The following is a 21,787-nucleotide window of genomic DNA, read 5'->3' as shown; positions in this document are numbered from 1 at the left end:
TTTTTTTTTAATTGCCTCCCTTTTTTTTTTTTTTTTTTTTTGACATCCTCCTTTCGAGGGAGTAGATGTCGCGGATGTTTGTGCGCCTCTCCGAGAAGTTTTAATGGAACAATCAGTCTTTGGCACGTGTTAGGACTGATGATTCGCCTGAACAGAGATCAATATTAACACTGAAACTAGTGACGATCAAAATGCAAAAATAATTACATCCGAGTGCAAAGAGTTAGGGAAAGGTTCGCGAAAGAATTTTTTTATTTGTACGCTTTATATACAAAAGAAGTCATGATCGTTCAAGTTTCCAAAAGATGCAACACTTTAGAAAAATCCGCCAAGTTATTAATCGCTTCGACCACCATGCTAGTTCCAGTGTTAATTTTGACAAAAAACGTTTTTTGACACGTTTTGTTTCTTGAACAACAGTTCTAGTATCAAATGTAGGGAATAAATGAGAATGGATATGATTCATTTCGAGAGGTTAAACATCGAAGTTTGTAGAGGAGAAAGAAAGCACAGTTAATTTGAAGTTTCGCATAGATAGTTTGAATTTTTATTAATGTGGAAACTTTTGTTCAATTGGTAGAGGTGATCGACATTTTTTTAATGAAACTTACTAATTGGAGTAATTTATGTGACACGCCTTGACCTCAAGTATGTTGCAAGGATATACGTTGAGTAGTTGAGAAATAATTGCATTAATTTTCGCGAGTAACTTTTGCAGTTTAAGATGCAAGATGTCTGTGTAAGATACATATCATTCTAATTAATTCGTAACTTCACTGTTATACATAGTAAACTCGTAACCTAACTTTGTCATACAATACGTACGTAAAAATGTGAAGATGTAACGTTCGTACGAATATAATTCAGATTTAATTTCTTATCTCAAGTGGTTCTGTGTCTGTGAAATCATGTGAGTTCGCACAAAAATCCGCAATCTACTTGTAAGACTTGTTCTACTCTAACCCTCTTTTTACTTCTCTTTTTATCTCTTCGATGTGCTCAATTTCTTTGATATTTTCGTCCACTTGTATTTTCCACGATAAATAATTCTCTCTCTAAACTTCGTTTAATTTCGTCGTCGCGGAAACAAAATAACTTGCCATCCAGTATATCGTATACGTATTATAGTATTCTTATACGATTATGCAATGCATGTTTTTTTACATTCGAAACGTGCCATTTGTGTATTTTTTCTCGATAGTGTTTCGCACAGTACAAAACTAATGCACTCGCCGTTAGCGTTTACCTATCTTATCGCAAATTAGAAAAAGAGAAAAAACGAAAAGAAAAACTAGAATAACATTCCTCGATCACGTGCACGAGTAATGAAAGAATATCCCGCCGGACGTAATAACGCAGCCGGTGGATCTCATGATTTTTCTGTTGACAAACGTTTCCTATATACAAAGAGAGAGCAGCAGCTGAAACGTAACGTATGTACATACGTGTGCCACGTACGTAGGAATTTGCAGCGGAGGAATCACGAAGATTTGTATGCTTAATCTACCTAAGTCGTTTATTTGAATTCTCAGGGTTGGGGGAGGGAGGACGCAACAGCTGCGTCGCGTCTGAAAGCTCGCTGCAGGGTTTGTTTCCGCGTGTTTGCTTATTTTTCGCCGCAGTCTTAATTACCGAAAGATAGAGCCATTCATTTTTCTCGAATACGATTTCGCGGCGTGCCGTTCTTCCTTTCCTTTTCTTCCTTTCTCTCTTTCTCTCTCTCTCTCTCTCTTTTTTCTTTTTTCTTTTTACCTCTTTCTCTCAGCGAGCTTAACACGTTCATCCAACGTGTTTCCCCCTTGATTTTTATTCCCCATCTTCATTCCGCCCTTTAACGCGCTGGGAAGAAAGCGCTTTGTCGTCTCGTCTCGCTTTGTAAATTCTTTCTCTTATTAAAACCGAAAACAGCACGCGTAGCGGTCACCGGTTTCCTATAACTCTCTCTTTCTCTCTCTCTCTCTCTCTCTCTCTTCCTCCACCTCCCTTTCTCTTTCTCTCTGGCTCTTTCTACTCATTTCACCGCAGCTAATTTTTGTTTGATTGCGAGGCGAGGAGAGAGAGAGAGAGAAAGAGAAAAAAGAAGGAATACAGGGGTTGAAAAAGGTCGAAGGTGTGCAACCTTGGCGTCAACCCGCTTTTTAGGTTTATTTTTCAAATGGCCAACGCCAGGATAACGATGTCCTTTGACTGTGGCAAACCCTATGACGTTAGCCGCGTCGCTAATTAGTCGATATTCACTTTGTGGCGGCGAGTCTGCCAGTTTCCGAAGGGACACCGATTCCGCAAAACTGCGCCCAAGCGGTTTCGAATTCAGGATCATTTATTTTCATCGCGTGGATTTTTATGCAAATTTCGCTGGGGGCGGGTTCTCTTCTAATCGAAATATTTCACAAAGTTGACTCCAGTAACGTGATATTTGATCAGCACATAAGTGTTGATATATATATTGTCTCGCAAACTACAATATGTTACGTTAGGTTTGCATTGTGATATGAATAGGCATTAGTTTCTTTCATTACTCGTCGCGAACGAACGAGGCAAGTTATTCTAGTGGTTTCGGTTTTTCGAATTATATAATCGCAGAATCCGCGAACAATGATTAATAATTTAGGAAATTTAGTTAGCGACGGGTAAAAAAATGTTGCAATAAGTTTTGATCTCTCGAAACAAAGTGAATTCAGTATTTTCGCTGGATTAAATAACATTCTTCTAATATTAAAAATACCTGTGTATTATTAAAATTTCTCACAGTCTTCTTCTCTCGCGATTAAATAATATCACATATTGCATATGTACAGCGACGGATAAAAGAATATTTGCGGATAAGAAAAATAAGTCTTGCATTTTGCATTTTCTCTCACGAATTACAATTCGATTCTGCAAAATCACCGCGTTTTCCCTTGTTTTCCTCTTTAAACACATTGTGCGCCTTACATATATGTACTTTACCTCTGGCAAATAAATAATTTTCGTTCGAACGCGGCAAATGTTCGAATGTATTTAACCAAAAAAACAAACAAACATTTGAAACCATTTGGGCTGTTTGAAATCTACTGAAATCGGTGATTTCAATCAGATTCTCTTGCGCGAAAGATTTCAGTGTTCGAGTATTTGTGTATCCCTACATATTCTCGAAAAAAGAAAAAAAAAGATAGAGAACCTTTTACACAGAGTTCGTACTTCCGTTACGAACTTACAAAAATTTCGCGATCACGTGTCAGCGGCGTGATGGCGAAATCATGGCGAGCACGCGTGCAAGACTTTTTTTTTTTTCCTCCAACCGGCGGAAATTAATTGCGTAATCTACATACACAGAGAGTTGGAGAATTTGCGGGGAAAATCGTGAAATGATCAGCAAATAATTTGATCGCGCGTCTGTGAGGTATCGGTGTGTATTTTAAACTCAACGGTGCATCGTAAATGCTCGCACAGCCGTTCGCCCTTTTTGGTAGCCGGGGCAGCTCGAGAAGGGGGTGAAACACGGTGGGAGGGGAGAGGGGGGGGAGAGGAAGGGTTTCAGCGTATCAATACCTACGCATGAAATATGTTCATAATCACGATTGACAGGGAATCATGGTAAATAGTCATTTGCTACTCCATTCGCGAATTTACATTATGCGTCTATTTGGATCTGACGGCGCAGAAAAATCTGCAATTAATATTAGTATGCTGCCTACGTACAACTATACGCGTAATCATCGACCTTTTGGTTACGCCGATGATTTATCATATTATACTGCCAACCCGTTATTTGAACTTAGCGTCGTAATTGCAGGAAATTTCGTTTCGTTACGTATCTCTGCTTTCTTTTTTTTTTTCTTTTTTTCTTTTTTTTTTTTTTTTCTTACAAATAAAATACTTCGCTTCTCGATAGTTACGATAGTTGTTAACCCAGAGTTAAAAAGTTAATGGTTATCAGTGATGGAACTTGATCTCTTTCGTTCTGTTAAACGTTACAGCACTTCGAATTTCCTACGAACGCGCGAAAAATCGACGATAGTCTAGTCGAGTTTTCCATCGTTCTCGTTTTTCCATTGAATCGAAACGACGAGATTTAACCGCACGTGTACGTGAAACATAAACGCGATTTACAAACATGGGAATAGGCTGGACGGTATCGGTAAATTACATTTTTCTGTCGAGAGCGGGCAAGGAGTCGTTCGTGCGAAAAGAAGCGATTTTTCGGATTTTTCTGCCGATACCAAATCGATTATGGTGTGATCGCGGAACAGAGACAAAAGGGTGGATGAGGGGCGGGATAGGTCGGAAAAAAAAGCGAAAAGGTAGGGTAAGAGAGATATGAAATATGAGTGCGGAAATGCAGATATTTGTCAGGAAATTGATAACTCGAATAAACTCGTCGCAAAACGTTCAAACAGTCTGCCAAACGGGACGATTTTACCTCTTCTCCCGGCGGCAAACCAAACTATACGTGCGCACACAGACGCGCACGCACGCACGCACGCACGCACGTACGCACGTGGGTACAGACGTATTACGACGCGATTCGGTATGAAATTTACGCGTCTCGCTGATATATACTACTCGGACAGCTGATTGTAAACGAATTTTATAGCCGTTTGTATTTTTCGTTAATTCCGTTGGCGCAACTTTTGCAGAAATGTGTGGCATTACGCTGATTGCGCGTAGATTGCCCCGTAACTTGGGCATAACTGTGTTTTTCATCCGTGCCCCGATCCCGGTAACAAGATCACCGCCAGTTTATACGATTTTCCCATTTCCCCGTTGGAAATATCGCCGATTATCTTTGCTCGATTATCTTTCCTTCTAACTTCGCGTCGCTGAAAAAAAAANAAAAAAAAAAAAAAAAAAAGAAAGAAAGAAAGAAATGCCCGTGTTTTCTATTTTGCTTTACCTCACTCTCTGTTTGACGATAATAATTTCCTTCCTGGATTATAGACTTGGAATTAATAAATTTTGTGACTGTAGAAGGTTACGAGCAGGCACAGGTTTTCTTGCAGTAGGTGAAATTTTCAGCGAGTTTGTAAGAAATACAAATGTGATACGTTCCACGTATAAGATAATTTAGCATTCTATCTTTTGAAAATGGTACGCGATTGTTTAAGAAGTTTCTCTGAATTTCTATTTTAATAATAATTAATTATATTCATAATATATATTATATATTATATTATATTTAATATTGTAATCATATTTAATTAATAATTCCTGTATCTGTTTGTACGTCACTCGCAGATAATTCTGCGCTACCTGTGCTTACGATTAGATTCGATTTTTGTCTTCGTAAAAGTGTAAATCTTTCTACATCGAAAGCAACGTTTTATGTGGCCACTGTACACGATACAAGGGTAGCATGGCTGCTGCGCAGAAATTGTCTTTCGCAGAAAATTTGCAACGTCAAATACGGGCAACGTCTGTGGATGTTCATACAATTTCTCATTGGCAAGGTGGTACATTAGTTTAACACTGATGCACGCCGTGCTTCGTTAACGATCAACGTTATTGGCCGATACTGATTTACCCTCGGTTGCCTAAAATTCGTTCGCATTAAAGAATGATTGACGCGTTCTGGCGTTTAGACGATTTTACTGTAAATCGTGACGAAGCAGACGTTCTCCGTGGTTCGAAGATTGGTCGAATAATTTTCGTAGATTTTTTTTTATAACTTTCATCTTTTCGTTAACTAACATTCAGTCTGCAATTTGCGTAAAATCTCGTTTTTCTTTTTTTCTCTCTCCCAAAAGCACGAGATTTCTTTGACTATAATGATAGATGAAATTAAATTGATTTCTTTCTTTGCCAACAATTATCTTTCAATATTATTTATTATTTATTATCCCTTTTTTTGGAAATACGGGTTTTGTTAAAAAAGACCCGAAAATTTCGGGACATGAACACGTGTGAAGATCAGTAGAGAGGAACGTAATAAATTATATTTGTCGGACTTTGTAGTAAAGTAATTTACAGTTTGTCGATTAACCTGCTAACTGTATAACTGTGTTACATTTTTATTTCGGTTTTCGGTTTAGATGTCTACATATTTCTGCCATCCTCTCGGACATTTCGAAAGTATCGATAGTCGCGAGCAAAATTACAATCACAGCCTGATATTAATCGCGCTGTTCCCCTCCTCTTCAAGTATCGTCACGTGAAATCACGAAATAACACGAAAATTAATTTTTCCCACGGAAATCTTCGTGTCTGAATCGATCAAACGTTTCTTGTAACGTTTAACGAATATTTTTACACAATAATCGTCATTAACTCGAAATAACGACCACTTTATCGCATCTCGTAGAGTCGTAGATTCTTTCGATACACGTTCAACACGATTTTCAATAAAATTTCCTCGCCAAAGTTTCGCGCAACGCCTATTCATTCAAATATCTCTGGTATTTAGTTGACATATTACGGAATTTAAAATCCTTGCGTTACGTATCTTTTATCGCGTATTACCTTGTTGTTTTTATGCAAACATAAAAAGCACGCGATTGGACAGCCCACTGATATACGAGCCACCAGTGTCACGGTCCCTTGTCATTTATGTGATGCACGCGGTGCACTTTGCACTTTTTTTTTCTTTTTTTTTTTTTTGTGTGTGAAAACGCAGCTTGTAGTCGATCGTTCATACACATGATCCGCGCATATTTCCGCGAAATGTCCGAGTGAATAACGAGGGGCCGTGTTTTATTTTATTGTTTTATTATTACAGATTAATTTTCGTTTGATTGTTTCGCGCTGCTATCGAAAGACGTGACGCGAATTTATCGGGGGCTGAATTTTATCCGGGAATTTTATATGTTGCAAGTATTAAGTTCTTTTTTTTTTTTTTTGTATTTTTTCCCCTCTCGTAACATCTTTACGTATGCATACGTATGTATATATGTGTTGGAGAATGAAATTTTTTTTTTTTTTTTTTTTCGATCGGCGAATTACAACGATTGTTTCATTACCTTAGGATTCGCAACAGTGACAATTGGCTGGCTAATTTTTGTAAATGTGCTTTACCTTTATTCTGGTTTTTCTTTGAACGCGCCGCGGAATTTTCACCTCCACGTACGCTTCGCAACCGTAAAGAATAATTTGCTATGTAATATTCCATAACGTATTATAAATATTATAATTCTGCAAATGAACGTGCAGCTACCGAAAACAGAACCGACAATGACGAAAACATACGACCATCGTTCGTGTATATCATTGTAGAATTTCTGTTTTCTTTTCCTTGTTTTTTCAACACGCGCCAGGATGAAATTATATACGACGATTATAGGGAACAGAGGCAATAAGTTTCGGTGTAACGTGTGTTTTTGATAAGAAAGTAAAAAAGAGAACGACCGAATAACAACGGTATAAATTTTTTTCGTATCTCGCTGCTCTTATAATTTCCCCCTCTTTTTTATTTCATTTTACGCAACATATTTTATGTTATTTGCTTGATTTCAATTTTTTTCATGAGATTTACCTAGAAGTTTAATTAAAATTTAGATTGTATGCTCTAGACAGTAATTTACGTAGACACGTAATAAAATTTCTTCGTGCTGGAATACAAAGAAGAAAGATATTTCTAAAAATTGGAATTTTATCGAACAATGTATACGTAAATTAAAAAATTATCTCGTAAAATTCTAAGGTATTTGTTACTAATCTTTTATGATCAAAATTTCACAAGTTTACCAGAATCATTCATTAAAATTGAACTGTAACGAAATTTATAGTAAATTTGTGTCGGAAATTGTACTTTGGAAATTCGTGATAAACCATAAAATAAAAAGCAAAATAATTACGAAACTCCCGGCAAGTAACGACCAATTTCCGAAAAATTTGAGAAATGATTAATCATTCGAGTCTCGATGAAATCTTAATGAAACGAATCGATCGACAAAGACAAAAGTCTGGGGAAATTTCGGCGAAGAATTAATTTTGACAACGTGTCTGGCGTGCGCGAATCTGGCGGGTGAAATCGTTGTTGAAATCGCTTTCACGGCACGTTTACACGGGACTCCTAATGGCCGTCTCACGCAACCACCGTAAAATAGAGAAATCATTGTAAAAGGTCCGAACGACGTGCACCCTTCCGGTCGTTTCTCCCGAGATAAGGGAGGAGGGTGGAAAAATTTGATTATCAAATAATTCGTAGGACGTGATAGTAAATCGCGGCGTGGCTCTGGTTGTTCGTTCAAGGAATACAAATGAGGATAACTGCTTCTATGCGCGAAACCACCGATAAAACCACCCGCGTCCAGTTGGACAGCTTGAACGAAAACCTGCTGCTGCTGGGATCGTTTGATACTTTAACGCTCGAACTATCGACGATTCGGGGCGAGAAAATTTCCGGGACGTTGAAGGGAAAAACGTGGGAACAAAGCTTTCATTTGAAGCGTTCATTTATACATTTTACGAAAAATCATCGGGAACTTCTAAAAATACTATAGTTTCTCATGAAGTTTGTAAACGAAGATTACAAATTGGTCATTTTGATATTTTTAGTGTCAATGTACGCGTTAGTAGTTTATCAGAAGATGTAACAACATAGTTTTTTTTATCTGTGGTACTTTTATTAAATTTATAGACACAAAAACTCGCGCAAGATTTGAAATATAATATTCAATGTACAATACTTGTTACTATCTTTAGTAAATGAAACTTTTTTAACGTTTACACTACGAACTTTCGTTAAACTGCAACATTGTACGAAAATGTATAAACTGTGCAATATTCTCGCCCATTACATTCGATATTATTAGACCCAGACGAGATAAACTTCCGTTTTGTTTGTCTTTGTAAAAATATGAATTTGAAAAAAATATGAAACGTGCGCGTCATGCTCCAAATGTCCGGAGTCTGAATAATTAATAGATATCGTGACATGCTATCGTTGTACTTTGGATATTTTACACGAATCGTCGAATTAAATAACTATATAAAAATCCGCGATCGATCACCGGAGACGTCTTTCAGATCAACGTATTTTCGAAAAACAAAAAAAGGAAAGAAAAAAAATTGCTCCGCCAGGTTGTAAAACGCCGGCGACAGGACGTGCGCATGATCCAAAGAGCAGAAGGGTGAGAAACGAACGTTTGACGACAGAAGGGGTAGGGGGAGGGAGGATGAGTGCACAGTGGCTGTGTCTCTGACCTATATTACCGTTCAAATTTTTAATTGCGTTTTTCCAATTGTCAAAGAGAGACAGAGGAGGGTGCCTTATGGGCCGTAGCAATCTCACGTGTCTGACCATTGTCCTCCTATTCGTTTGTGTTCGTTTGCATGCGTTCGAGCAGCGCGGCGACACCGCAGACAACACCGGTGCCAGCCAATTATCAATCACTCTTGCGGAACAATAAAGCGAAACCGTGGGGGAAAAAAAAAAAAAAAAGAAATTCTTGCGTCGGAAAGTATCGCGTTTCATATCTACACGTGTAACGTGTAGAGCAGCGTTTCGCGCCTCGCTGTTTGCGTTGCAGTCACATCGTCGCGGGAAAAACTGAAGGTCCTTGTTACGTGGAAAATAATAAAGTGGAAGAAACTATATCAGAGAACTATGAGCTATTATAATTACCGAACAGGCAGAGGTAATTATACTTTTATCAGAGTAGAATCAATATTGATCTTTGATATATATTTATTTCGATTAATGCATATATAAATATATAGACATAATTTTAAAGGGGTAGTTTTAGTGTTAAAGATAAAAGATTCCTTGCGGTGGATAAATAATGTGATTTAAGCAGAGGGTGTCACTGAAATTGTAGAACCTTGTCTATTAATTAAATTTTACATGAAGTTATTATATTACGTTAAAATTGATATAAATTTCAGTTGATAAAGAGGTAGTTTCAGTGTCAAAGATGGAAGATACTTTGCAATAGATAATAATATTTGATTTAGGCGGTTCCTGAAACCGTGAACGTCCATAAGTAAAATTCTAATAAACTGTTACGTTAAAATTGTCACAAATTGTATCTATAAATCGTAGTATCATGTGTCTATAATAATTGTAATTTATTTGTCAAGTTTTAATATTAAAGATAGACGATTCTTTGTAATAGATAATAACGAAATCGTGAAGTGTCCACAAATAAAATTACAATTGTTATATTAAATTAAAATTGTAAATTATAAAGTCAGTTGGTGAATTCACACTTTTCCATCTAGTCTCGACTCGGAAATATGTAAGATTATATTTCGTAAAAGAAATTGTATCGTAAAAGTCATACTCTGAATTCTAAAAATGTACTAGGAATTACAGTCGCCGAAAGTTGAATCATAGATCAGCAGTAGAATTTCTTGCTCCTCGAATTGTGCCAACAAACATTTCGAAAGGATTAAAACGTTAAATCGTTGACGATGAATAGCCACGGGGTCTGGTCATATGATGGTTAAGAGCAGCAGCTGCTGGAATGCTGGTCATTTGTAACTCAATAATTCTACTTCGTTTGGAATCCGGTAATCTATACTGCGCCTCGTTATTCACGCATCATAATGAGTTTCGCGTTACGCGCCTTTTCTCGCTGCTGGACGGCTGGAAAGTTCCTCGTAATGAGTTGTCGATACTCGGTTATGGGATAATTGTAATAGAGGAAACGTTAACGTAACGAGTTTCTTGGATAGAATGGGATATACATGTTAACTCGTCCATTCCGTGTGTATTTTTCGCGTTACTGCGCCGACGTTGCAATCGTACAGGGATTCACAACGTTAGTTTTAACAACGTCACTTCAATTTTTCATTCGTTATGCACGTTACGCGCAGCTGGAGTAAAATTACTCAGAAATAATTGTTTTTAAATAATTATTTTATAATTCTTAAGTAATGATTTATTTTATAATTTTCATCAACAAGATGTGTTATCCCGAGGTGTTCAAGCGTTTCGTAACATCGAAAGAGTCTTCCGAACTCTATTCAGATATCGAGTAAACTGTCAGCTTTAATTTTTCTTGAAAGAAATTTATACGTTTGTGCATCTTTCGATTGATAAATTGTTAAATTCCAAGTTAAAGGGACATAGAAATCAAAGGAAGGTGGGTTTCTTTTTTTTTTTTTTAAATTGCCAGAGTTAGGCTTGTTCGAGGTTTTGTTCAAGGACCCAGGACGGTGCTCAGCAACGTCATGTGTGGTTTTCGGCAGTTAGTGATCGGTGACGTTACCGTAACGTCACGTGTGATTTTCGGCGTCTGGTGACGTTACTGAACCGTCACGCGAGTTTCAGCGCCTAGTGACCAATAACATTAGCATTACCGGTGATTTTTGACCGTTAGTGACCGATGACGTTGCTTCAGTAGTTTCAGCTATTTCAGGTTAGTGACTGTCGGGGAAAATGTATATCATGCGCTACTTTAATTTTAAAAGTCAATTCTCGACAGAACTTGCTCCTGGTGAAAGTCACTCCGAAAAGCACAACCGGTCGTCCGGGTAGTGTCAAGAGAGTATGTGGATCGATTTATCTCTTAGACCGCCATATATAACACTCTTCCCCCCCCCCCTCTCCCCTCCCCCTTCTTCCCCCAAGTGTTAGTCTAGGTGTTTCAAGGAAACCATTTGTCCGCAAGTATATACATTTCAAACGAGTACGTGATCGTTTGACACACGATTCCTGTGTTTGAGCGTCGTGATAACCAGTGGCGATCTATGTCGCGGCCAGTACTTAATATTCACGACTGTATCGAATAACCCTGTACGTATACTATTTCTCGTGTCCTCCTTGAATTTCAACTTGACACAACCGTTTCAAGAAACTCCGCTGAAATTCCGCATGCAGGGTGAAAGAAATCTCTCCCCGCCCCCTCCTCGTTGCCTCTCAGCGTCTTCTCGCCGATTCCAACTATTCCGCACTCGCGATGGAAACGATCCCTCTCTATCTCTGGGAAAATAGCGTTTCTCCTACCATTATTCCCAGTGCACAAAGTGTACCTACTAAAATGGAGGATAGCAACCGGGTATAAACCCCAGTATAAAAAGAGAGAGAGAGAGAGAGAGAGAGATAGAGGGGAGGGGTCACAGGCAAGGATGAAGGAAAAAGAAAAAAGAAAGAAACAAAAACGAAGGAGAGAGGAGAAGATAACCGTGAGAAAGACGTTCGATTTATTATATAGAGGAGCAGCAGGTGCAGCGTTGCAACTGCGACGACGTGGTGTACGCTCCTCCTCGCGACTGGGTATATATAGCGGAGCTTCAGAATGGGAGAAGAAGTAGGAGAGTGGAAGGTAGCTCAGCATTGGTGGCGGCGTTGCGTGCAGTAAAATAACTGAGACTTGGCGTCCTCCTCCTCTCAAATGCAGCCAACTAGGCGGAGCTCTATATACGCGCTGCATGTGCATTGGGTAAAGACTCCTCCGCCTGGGATCCTTGCGCAATGGAAAGGATTGTGCTCTCTTGCTTGCCCGCTTGCTTCCTCTCCAAATACGTACGTACGTACACGTACGCCTGTGTACGTGTGTTTCTTGCCCCGTCCTTACCTACACACACACACACACACACACACCCGTCCTCCACTTTCCCGACTTGCCCGCGTGGTCCTGCGCGCCTCTGCCAACCTCTCTGACCAACTCGTCGCGCCCGCGTTGCACCTTGTTCGGTTCTTGCTTTCCTTTCCTTTCCTTTCCTTTCCTTTCCTTTCCTTTCCTTTCTTTTCCGCTACTCTGCGCACATCGATCCTCGCTAACTCCTTCCTCCTTCTCCTCCTCCTTTTCTTCTTCCTCTTCTTCGTCTTCTTCTTCTTCTTCTTCTTCTTCTTCTTCCTCCTCCTCCTCCTCCTCGGCAGATTATACCGCTAATCGATCTTTTCTTTATGCTCCTCTCGAGGTACATTATACCTGTAATTTGTGTACGTTCTTTTCGCGAACGCAGCTTTTCACGTAGCAAACAGTACACATCTGTCCTGCTTTCGGAGCATCGCAGGTGTGATTTCTGCAATTTCTGCGAGGGAAATCGTCCACTTTTACGAACATTGGTCATTGATTTGTCAAGTTTGGTGTATTTGGATTTGGAGTATTACTGTTACTGTTTTTTTTGGGTATTTTGAGTTTCGGAGTATTTACGAAGATCTGCATTGATTTGTCAAGTTTGGTGTATTCGGGTTTGGAGTATCACTGTTTATTGTATACTGGTTACGGAGCATTCTGAGTTTTCGGAGCATTGTGAGTTTTCGGAGCATTGTGAGTTTTCGGAGCATTCTGGGTTTTCGGAGCAATTGCGAAGGATTGTTCACTTTTATGTTATGAGACTGATAAATCGAGGTTTATTCGCGGGGACGCTTTTATGTTAGCAATTAGTCCGTCAGACTGTTAATTGTTACGGAAAACGGATCGAGTCTTGAACACTTGACGCTCGCGTCCGTAAGTAGAAACGTCCGCTCGGTGTCAGACATTCCCGATGCACTCGCCGCTTGGTGACTTTGGTTACCGATATTAATTCGAAATTAATTATTTCACGTTCGACAATGTGCAACTAACAAATTCTTTGGGTGGTTTTCATCAGAATTCGACATATTTCATGGAGGACCTCCTCTGTTCCAATATTCGACTGATTAGCAATGGCAAATTGAGAAGAAAATCTCACCAAAATATTTCTCCAAATATACTACACCAAACTATAACTATATATAAATTCATTCAATGGCAAATTCCTTCAAACGAAGAATACCAACGCAATTCGCAAGCAGTAGTACTGAAAACGGTGCAAACACCGGGGACATCATATATTCTTCGGTGCTGGTTACTCGCGGAGTTAAACTCGTCGGCGACGGTGGTTAAAGTTAATCGTGTGTATTCTTCTCGTACCGCCCTGGGCCACCGCTCGCTGTGGAAACTGTACGTTTCCGGATGGTTTGCCCGGCGAGGGGATAACTTTGCAAGAAAGAGGGACGGCTAGAGATTCTCGTAGAGAGAGAGAGAGAGAGAGGTGCAAGCGCCATGGCTGTGCGATGCTCCTGTCGTTCGTTCCCCTTCTCCGTGGCTGACCTTACTCCTACGCGTGCTCGTGCTACTCGCGCGCGGTGCTGCGCTCTTCTTGGAGCCCACGTCGACGACGACGACGACGGACAACGACAACGACGCCACGTTCACCGCGGGTTTCCTCCGTTCGTTTAACGACTCCCCCGCCGCGTATCTCGCCGGGATAGAAATAGATGCTCCGCCTCCTAGACGAGTCGTTCTCCTCCGTCGTGTCGACGTTCACGAAGGTGGAACACAGCTCGGCGCGCGACGAGCGCACAGCTTCGCGGACAGCCGCGCGTAGAGAGGGAGAAAAGTCATCCGCCGCGTGGGTGGTGGATCTTGAGGTACGAGACCTCTTTGCCAGGTTTTGGGCGTGGTGAGGGAGGAGTTGGCGTTTATCGCGAGTACGCGAGCATCGCGCGTCCCTTTATGCCCGGTTATCAGGACGAAACGTCGTCCCGATCCCGGGTATCGCGATTTACCCCGCGTTTGCGCGCCGATCCGCTGACTCCGTTGCGCGACACTCGCCGAGCTTTGCGCACTGCGGAGAGATTTTCACGTTCTTGTTTTATATGCTTTCCTCGGTGTATTCTTCAGGGGTGGTGTCTTCTGGTCTCGATCGGACCTCGGCGGGGTTTTTCTTTCCATTTAAAGGACCCCACGCACGTCGAAACGTGCATCGACTCCTGGGTTTCGTGAAACCCTGTATCAGAGTCAATTTGCTCCCCCCGTGACTCCAGCGTTGAAACACGTGTCTCAATATGTCGAATCATTTTACAATTTTTACCAAAGGAACACAAGTACATGAGACTCGAGATTGGTATAAAATTTATTTTAATAACGAGGTAGTGTGCAATTCCAAGAACAAATGGCAGACAGTAATAGAATTTAACCACTTGCGCTGGCGACTGATTGCGGACCATGACGAGCGACCGGACGGTACGCAATAATTTGTCGCTTTCTTTTTCTTTTGAACCTGTCGATATGATAAATTATTGAGAGGTAATAAATTTATCATTTGTTTTGCCTAGATTTTGTTACATTTAAATATACTCAAAACTGAGAAAATGTTGCAATTTTCGGACGAAAAAATTCTCGAAAAAGTCACGTCATTCCAGCGCAAGAGTATTCGGACGATGACACGCGTCGACGCATTCGCTCGGACGAGGGAGGTCGGCGAGGCAACGGGAGCCGTTTGAGAGTCACTGCGCGAGCGTAACCCGCGACGCATTCGCAGTCGCGAATTTTCTCCCGAGATGCGTCCCACGGTTCCGCGGCGAACCTCGGCGCATACGTAAACGGAGGAAACGGACGGACGAAGAGAGAGAGAGAGAAAGAGAGGGAGAGAGAGAGAGAGATAGAACGAACAGGGTCAAAGGGTGTTTCGACCGGTGGGAAGAGAAAGAGGAAGAGAAAGAGCGGAGGATGACGAGGGATGGGGAGAAGAGAGAGAGAGAGAGAGAGAGAGAGAGAGAGGGTGTGGGAGAGGGAGGCGTTTTGCAGTATAACGGGGCCGCGCGTTGACGTTCCGTGCGGAACACTCGACTCGTGACAGAAATTACTAAACGGTCAGGGCACTCGTAGCTCGCACAATCGCGAGCATACGTAGTTCCTACGTACGTGTTCACGCACGTATTGTATGTTTCGCAAATGGGAGCAGGAATGAAAGGACGACACGACTACGGCGGCGGCGGTGGCGGCGGCGGTGGCGGTGGCGGTGGCGAGAGCTGGTGGGTGAAACTGAAGGACGGAGAATCATAGGTGAGGGCCTGGGGGGGTTTTGAAGCGTGCGAGCCTCGCGCATATTAATCTGTTCGACCGCACATCAGCCTCCGCTTCGCCTCTCACCGAATCTCGTTCGTTCGCGCACTTCATCTCTCCCAAACCCCGTTAACCGGTCCGCGCACCTACGCACAACGCCTGCGGGAAATTGGCAAACTGCGGTGCCGGTCCGCCTTCCTCTTCCTCTTCCTCGTTCCTCGTTCCACGATTCGCGCGAACGTGCGTCGATCATCATCGAGAGAGAGAGAGAGAGAGAGAGAGAGAGAGAGAGAGAGAGAAAGAGAGAGAGCCCTGGCTGCCAACCGGCCGGCTAATATCGCCTCCCTTGAACCGGGCTCGCGTGAAATTTCTGATAACTCCTTCGGCAGAACGACCAATTCGGTTGCAATTATCGTTGTTCTTCGTTTCGGAATATTCGCCATCTTGAAAGATGTTCGCGTTCCTATCGACTGTAATTGCCAAAGTTGGTGATCTCGAGTTATCTCGTAGTTTTGATTTTGCTTTTAGAAGAACAGTGGAATTTCCTTCGTTGGGACGATTTCAACCCACCAACTTTTTTTTTTCTTTGTATTGTGAAAACCTTCATCTGTTCAAAGAAGAATTTCATGCTTCAAGACTCGAATCCACCCCGTGTCCCTTAGTCTCAAATTTCTGCTTCGTCAACACCCTGCTTTTAATCTTAATTCAGGTTAATTTCATACGAAGCTCGTTGTATCCTGTTCGTGAAAGTACATCTTTCTTTCTATCGATTACTCTGGAATCATCCTTTCTTTGCTATCGTTTTCCATTGGCAAAATATTCCACGTATTTCTGTTAAACAAATTCAAAAGTAACGTCTAATTCTTCCATAACCTCGTCGTTCGCAATCTACAATCCAGATTACATCAATAGACCAACAAAGACAAAAAGAAAAAAGAAAAGAACCGAGCGCGAGACTGAAACCGAGTGTGAAACTCGTTTCGCAAGAGACACGCGTCAAGTCGATCCAGAGGATTCTGGATCACTTTCGAATCCGCGATTACGTATCTACGTGCACCGCTACCAGACAAGCTACGGATATGATTTTATAACGTTTTAATAACCCACCCGAAGCCGAAAGAGGCGAAAACGCAGAGGGAAAATAGCATTGGTGAAACGAACGAACGAACAAACGAACGAACGAACGAACGAGGCGGATTCGTCGGCGGGGGCAAAGAGAGGCAGAAATCACGCGTGCGGTTTGCGGCCAGCATTTCTGACCGCCGAACGCCGAAGTTCGGATTGAACTGTCACCATCAGCCCGTACGGCGCGGTACGCCGTGCGGTACGACCACGTGTCGTATATTCGTTCGTAATAACTGCGGTCGACTAGTCACGACACTCGACCAACCAGCGTTTTATGGCTAACTAGCAAGGCAGAACCGTTCGTCCGCTTATTTTCTTCTTTTTCTTTTTTCTTTTCTTTTTTTTTTTAATTTTTTCTCCGTCCCTCTCTCTCTCGTTTCACGCTCTATCAATTTAATTGCCTGCCTCGGTTGATTCTCGTTCCTTGTGCAATTTGTCTCGCTGCCTTACGCAACGTCCGCGTGGCAACGCGTCAAATTAGACGCGTTTTACATACTTGACCGGGTATACGCTCTTATTTTTTTCTTTCTCTTAATAATTGAGAGAGAAAGTGAGATATATATATATATTTTAGGAGTGGAGTTTAAGTTGATTCAGAATAGCATTTGGACAATTTCACGATTCTGTGTATCTTTGTATTCTGAGATACAAAACACTCGCGAGCGTGGCAGAAAAATCTGTGGAATTAAATTTAAAATGGAGCCGCGCGCGATTTTTTTCTGTAGCACGGTGAGAGATCGAGGAATTATTGTACGTGAGATGGGCCATAAAAATGCCACGGAGGACCAATACGTTCGGTATTATTAGAAGGTCAAAATAAGATTGCTTGGTCGTTCAATAGCCTTGTGTGTGTGTGTGCGTGCGTGTGCGTGTGTGTGTGTCTCTCTCTCTTTTTCTCCCTGCTTCAGCTTCAACCCTCCTGTGCTTTTCCTCCTAAAGTGACGATTCCCAAGAGCCGATGCTACTACAACTTCCCCTAATCCACATTCCAACTACTTGTATTCGATGCCCTTTAACAAATAGGTATCTTTGTCTGATTAGAATCCGGTTTTATTTCCGATTCTGCAAATAGTTGACGATGAAATTGATTTTGGTAATTTCACTATCTCGTGACGAGTTTGGAAAAAAAATTTCGAGCATCGTAATTTCCACTTTAATTCTCTTATAATACGATATCGCTGAAGTAGTTTTTCAACTCTTGCAAAGTAATTTTTGTCGAAATAAATAAAACCTGTTGCGCGAAACGCAACACTTAGAAAACAGCTTGTACAAAATTCTTGTAACAAAGTTACAGCGTGTACAGTTAATTACAATTGCGTATGTACAGTTTCGTAATTTCGCGATAACAGGAAAGGCCAAGATTCCTTTGGAGAAACGTTCTCACATCTACAGTCGCTCTTTCTCTTTCACCAGCAGGGAAACAAAAATTGGAATTGAACTATTGGCCAAAATGTAATTGCGTTCTCTTCTAATATATATATATGTACAGCTTAAAATGTGAACTTTATTTTTTAAATCGCAGATCCATTTTATAATCTGATATCTGATTGTTCGAGCTTGTTTTGGAAAAAGAAAATTTACTCGTTTGGCGTCAGTTTCATAAAAAATTATCTAAAGAATCCCCCACTACGACAGTAGTGTCAGAAACGTAAGATTTGCTAAATTTCATACACTATTCTGACGAGAATATCAAATTCTCGTCGAAAATTCGCTTTTCATTTGCACAGAGACAAGAGAGAGAGAGAGAGAGAGAGAGAGACTTGTCCAGCGAGGCAGACAACGTTGTTAAAAAATTGTTCTCCAACTCTGCAGTTGCAAAACTCAAAACGAGCGAGTATTCGATCTCGCACGTGTGCGCTAGAGAAAAAAGTGAAACGGGAAGCTGCTTGAACGCGTGTGCAAACGATAAGAGCGTGACAGTAATAGGTGGCGTAACATTAACAGCTCTCGGTAGCACTAACGATAATACCAATGGCAGTAACGTAGATGGTAGTGGGGACGGTAGTCGAGGGTTAGACAGTGACAAACCGCCTTGGCCCGCTGTGATTTCAGTTAATTGTCGGCGGGGCCATTTCTCACTGCATGGCCTCGGCTTCTGCCCGGGGCGACGACGTTGTAAATATCCCTAAAGGCGCCACGGGTAAAGGGCTAAAGGTAGAACGTCTTACTCTACAAGGGCCAAGCCAGGCTTAGTTTAGCCCGGCTTAACCTTTCGCTCGGTATAAGCCGTTCTTTCCTTTTCTTTTCCTCCCGTCTTTTCTCTACGGCAGTAGAGGCACCTCAACGCCTCCTCGACGCCTCCGCGAGATGCACCGAGGGGGGAAAGAGGACTCGCTGCATCGCCGACTGGCTTTCTTCACGCACTCGGAATTCGCCTCGTTCAATATTTCACTCGTAATGTTTTCTAAAACGACGGCCCTTTATCTATCCTCTCCCTCTCCCTCTCTCTCTCTTTCTCTACGACCAGTAGAATTGAACGCGTTAGAATTCATCTTTGTGTCCAATTATTCTCTAAATTAGATACTTTCAAATCGTCCAACAAGGAATTTGGTTCTGCCGAATGTACAAGAGATAGAGAGAGAGAGAGAGAAAGAGAGATTTATTTTCGTTTTAATTGGCCCGAGAAGTGAGAGAGAAAGAGAGAGAGAGAGACTCCTGTCGGATTGGAGCTGAAGAGCCGCGGAAGGAAGACTGAAAGGAAGATTGAAAAGCACCTCGTCGGTCCTCGTCGAGGATAATTTATTGATTCAGAGACCGGAGGAACGAAGGAGAGGAGAGGAGGTGGTGGAAAAGCCGGGGAGAGGCGGGAAAAAGAGCGCGGCAGCCAGCGTGAGCGACTCTTCATCAGCGATTTAATTCCTGAACGGCGCGCGGCCTTCGAGTTTATTTATTTTTTCGCCGGCTCGTGACCGGCGCCAAAACGAGGGCGAAAGAGGGACAAGATTAAAAATCCCCTAATTACTTAATCGCGTTACCCCGATACGACCGTGTCAAAGAGACACGGCCGCACCGGCCGACCTCCGCTCTTTCCTCGCCAAACTCGCCTGCGAAAGACCTGAAAAGAGAGGCGATCGCTTTCTGCTTTTTTCCCCACTGCCTTTTTTTTCTTTTTTTCCTTTTTTTTTCAGAATTTCAAGTGCATTATTCGTCGACATTCGTTAGAGGATTCCCCGGGAATCGCTGATTTACCGGGTATTGAACTTTTTACTCCTCGCCACTTGGCCAAACTCACAATATCCGGTTAGCTCGGCGAAAGAGCAATATTCCCAACCGCGCGACCCGACGAAAATGCGTCTCGTTATTTCTTCCGTTAGGGGGTGGGAGAGAGGGGGAGCGACACGGGGGGCTTTCAGTTTCGACGACGCATCGTTTCATTAATATTTTATCACGAAAGAGAGAGAGAAAGAGAGAGAGAGAGATTTGCGACACGTCGTTTCTTCGCGCAAGAGAGTTCATCTTGGAGTTTTTTGGGATTTTTACAACGCGCGGATTTTGGTCGTAGCAACGTTCGAAACGTTTCCCCTTCTCCGCTAGTTAGACAGGTTTATGTTAATTTTGGATTTTACCGAATCCGAAACGTTTTCGCGTTTGAGTCGAAATGCGGGATCGTGTCAATATTTGAGTTCAGCGTGTCGACGTTCAGTGTCTCTTTATGTAGGTTAATTTTGGGAAATATGCGTTCGGTTTTTAATTTATATTGTACACTTGCGTACATCAAATATTATGTTTGACAATTTCTATGCTCTATGTATATATATATACATAGTGAGCATATTTTATAGAACATGTGATTAGCCCAGACAGACTAGTCTTTGGATTTTTACGAATTTGTGGGAATTTTGAAAAAGAAAAGATTCATTGAAATTGTCCAGAAGAGAAGAATTTAATGAAATCGTTCTTTAATCTATTTAATACAAATATTAAAGATAAAATGTTTATATAAATATTAACGTCAATATTTTATCAAATACACGAACTGAAATTTTTACAATAACTTCGAAGCTGTTTGAGGGAATAATTCAAGGAACGATGATTCGCTGAAACCATCCGATATTCCCGCGACGAAATATACGCTTGAAATGAAATTTTCAAAATGTCCACGTGCAGGACACGCCAGGGAACGTAACAAAGGGCAGATCTGAATGCAAGAACATCGACGTTCGAAGCGGCGAGAGAGCGTGGAAATCAAGACGAAGCTCGCGGTGGAGTCATTGGCGTGTTGGAACAACCGTTCGTACACACGTTTAACACAGAAGCAAGCAAACGAAGGCTGGCTCGTTCACCGAGTCCCCGGCTCGGTTTTTGTGTGTGTCGGCTCCGACTTTGTTGTTTTCTAACATTTGACAATTATTCGGTAATTTATCAAAACGTCCGCGCACAATGGCCCACGGCGAGTTTCGTGCAAAGGGGATGCCCGATGGTCTGTCCGCTTTGTCAGCCTTTCACATAAGCGGTGTTCGTTAAGTATTCATCGTCGATTTTTTTCCATCACCGCGTATCTCTTGCTACGTTCTATTCATCCGTACTAGTGTCTCGAGCTAGTTCTCCGTCTCGAGTCGATCTATTTATTAAGACGTTCTCCTTCGTTTCTCAAAATTTATCGCTCAAACGAAACAAAAGATTGATTATCCAAATTAGTTTATTAGTTTTCTTTCGTTTCAACTCTCGATCTCACCCGTGTCGTTGCGATCTTTCTCCTTCGAATGTTAAACAGTACCTGCCTTTCCTCACTTTCCCGAATTTATCAAAACGACCAGAGGTGTTTGCCCGTCGAAATAAATAGCCTATCTGTTTCTTATCTTTATTTCGTTTACTCTCGTGTTTCGAATTATTTTCTCGTTTTTTGAAAAGCAGACGTCTTTTTCCGCTTTTGTTCGAATTTATCGTACAAAAAAAAAAAAAAAAAGAAAGAAAAAGATTTGTCCGTCGAAATTTTAATAAACAGCCCTATTCGTTCCTTATTTTTGTTTTGTTTGTTACTCTCG

General features: G+C 41.5%; 1 protein-coding gene across 1 annotated transcript in view; it reads left to right on the top strand.

Annotated features, from left to right (window-relative positions):
* LOC122533616 (fibroin heavy chain-like) overlaps window positions 1-21,787 on the top strand; it is a 57,670-nt gene that overhangs the window by 15,757 nt on the left and 20,126 nt on the right. The window lies entirely within an intron of this gene.

The sequence above is a fragment of the Frieseomelitta varia genome, unplaced genomic scaffold (assembly GCF_011392965.1).
Source record: "Frieseomelitta varia isolate USP_RPSP 00005682 unplaced genomic scaffold, Fvar_1.2 scaffold_542, whole genome shotgun sequence".
Lineage (NCBI taxonomy): Eukaryota > Metazoa > Arthropoda > Insecta > Hymenoptera > Apidae > Frieseomelitta > Frieseomelitta varia.
Note: the sequence above shows the minus strand (reverse complement) of the source record. Positions and strands in the feature narration are given on the sequence as shown.